Source organism: Pseudophryne corroboree, chromosome 6 (assembly GCF_028390025.1).
Source record: "Pseudophryne corroboree isolate aPseCor3 chromosome 6, aPseCor3.hap2, whole genome shotgun sequence".
Lineage (NCBI taxonomy): Eukaryota > Metazoa > Chordata > Amphibia > Anura > Myobatrachidae > Pseudophryne > Pseudophryne corroboree.
In genome coordinates, this window is record NC_086449.1 from 262,310,188 (window position 1) to 262,312,334 (window position 2,147).

A 2,147-nucleotide genomic window follows, 5' to 3' on the forward strand; every position below is an offset into this window, starting at 1 on the left:
CGATTCGGTCCCTCCGGCCCGTGGGGTTAATGCAGATGTGTCTATTTGGTGGCAAGGGGACTGTGCTCGTGATGCGGGGACTTTGTCCCCTTGCAAGTGTCTTGCGCTGTGTGTCCGCTAAGGTGTTTGCAGCATGCGTTCCACCAGGCTTGGCGGTTGGAACGCATGACACTTCCTGTTTCCGGTCCCCTGGCGCATGAAGCGCTATTTTGTGTATTCCCTCTGTTGTACTGTGACTATTAATGCATACACAGGCATACTGATTGCTTATTTGGCCTTTTGTGCTGGTGGTAAATGGTTAATGAAGTGGAATAAAGGTTTGGATAATTATTCAGGTGACTATTGGAGTTGACCCCTCACACCCTTGATACTTCCGGGTCAAGGGTTATTTAAATCCCCTGCTTAGATCCAGTTGGTGCATGCAGCCCTGGTTTGTGCAGTGTTCCACATGATTCTGTGAGTAACTATGTTGGGTTTGTCCCACTGACTAAGCTTGATGTTTGTATAATCCTATAATCTTTTGATTTGGGTTTATTTATTGTTTGTAGCCATGGATTTGATGTGGGAGAACGCTTAACCCAGGGGCTGCCCTATGTGTATCCTCTTGGACCTATAGGTATTTATTGATCGTTGATTATGGCTTTTTTGATATATATTTCTATGCCTCAGATGCACATTGTTTAAACAGAGTATATGTGTAATCACAGTGGCTGAATATCCTTTTTGAGATCCTGCAGATGTTAACCCTGTGCGGGAGAATGCCTTATCCAGGTGTAGTCTTGTGCACACCTCTCCAGACCCATAGGTATTTATGTGGTAACGAGGTTTGATATATACATTTGATTCTGATACACATCTATAATAGAGATATCCTTTGATTACTGCAGTGGTTTGGTTGCAGAGCTGTGATTATATGGACATTCTCTACACCTGGTATACAGCAGTTCAGACATACAGCCGCATTGGAATGTGCTGATAGAGGTGAGGAGGTGTGGGCCTTGCATGCATTTTAAGACCAGTGGTGAACACAGGGTGTTATTGTATTCCTCCTTGTAGTCTCACTACTCTGCCACCTGTTTTTGGTATATGAGTTCCTTTTTTCTAAATCTGGTATTATGTAGTAGTTTATGTTAATAGTTACAAGCATTGTCGCTAATATTGTTATATATTGGGACCTGGGAGACTCAGTCATGTTTATGTTCTATTTTTTCTAGATATACTTTTAATTATTCGGCTTCATTATATTATGATTGGATTTGATGATTCATGTATGGCCCTTCTTGAAAAAGATCCTGGTTTTCTGATCGAAACGTCGAAACCTTTTGAGGCTACAATAAAAAATTTCTATTGAAGAAATGTGTGGACTTTATACACAGTGAGAGTGCATCCTCCACCACGTGGAATTCTTGTCTATATATATATATATATATATATATATATATATATATATATATATATATATATATATATATATATATATATATATATATATATATATATATATATATATATATATATATATATATATATACAGATAAATAATGGTAAGTGGTTCCCTGGGATGGGACTGGCATATCGCCTTGAGAAAAACGTCCTGCTCAGCATTGAAACATCGATGCACTATGCCTTCTTTTGTATCATAATACGCAAAAAAATTCTTTAATCAAGTTCGCTGGGTGCCGCCTGGATTCTTCTACAAGGATAGGCCAGTCCCATCCTAGGGAACCATCGCATGCTCAAAGTGGGGCATTATACAGCAGTATTGCATACCTCCACTTCGAGCACTGGCAGGTCACCTATAGCGGGAAGATTTTCTGTGGGGCCACTTGTCATCTGTGGCTCTATCCCTCTAAGCATGATACCCATCACAGCATTCTTGCATTACAGGCAGCCCGCTGGCATAGCTATTAGAGTGGCCCATCTATATTGCAAGAAGAGGCTCCAAGCCCCTACCCAGCTCCAAGCCCCATACCAGTGATGCCGCACACATTGAATCCGCGGGTCCGAGTCCGGCAGAAAGGTAAGTTAAGCACTGCACTCCCAGCTGCCACATTTGTTTTATTGTAGAGCGGATGGAGTGGAGACAATCGGGGATGGCCGGGGTACAAGGCAAGACAACTGAGGGGGGTATTCAGTAGCAGCTGCTA

General features: G+C 41.9%; 1 long non-coding RNA gene across 1 annotated transcript; it reads left to right on the forward strand.

Moving 5' to 3' along the window:
* The first annotated feature begins 423 nt into the window (after positions 1-423).
* On the forward strand, positions 424-1,322 carry LOC134935180 (uncharacterized). The gene is made up of 5 exons (XR_010179967.1): positions 424-456; positions 549-616; positions 708-805; positions 888-981; positions 1,215-1,322. It is a non-coding gene; the product is annotated as an uncharacterized LOC134935180 (long non-coding RNA).
* Positions 1,323-2,147: the final 825 nt, after the last annotated feature.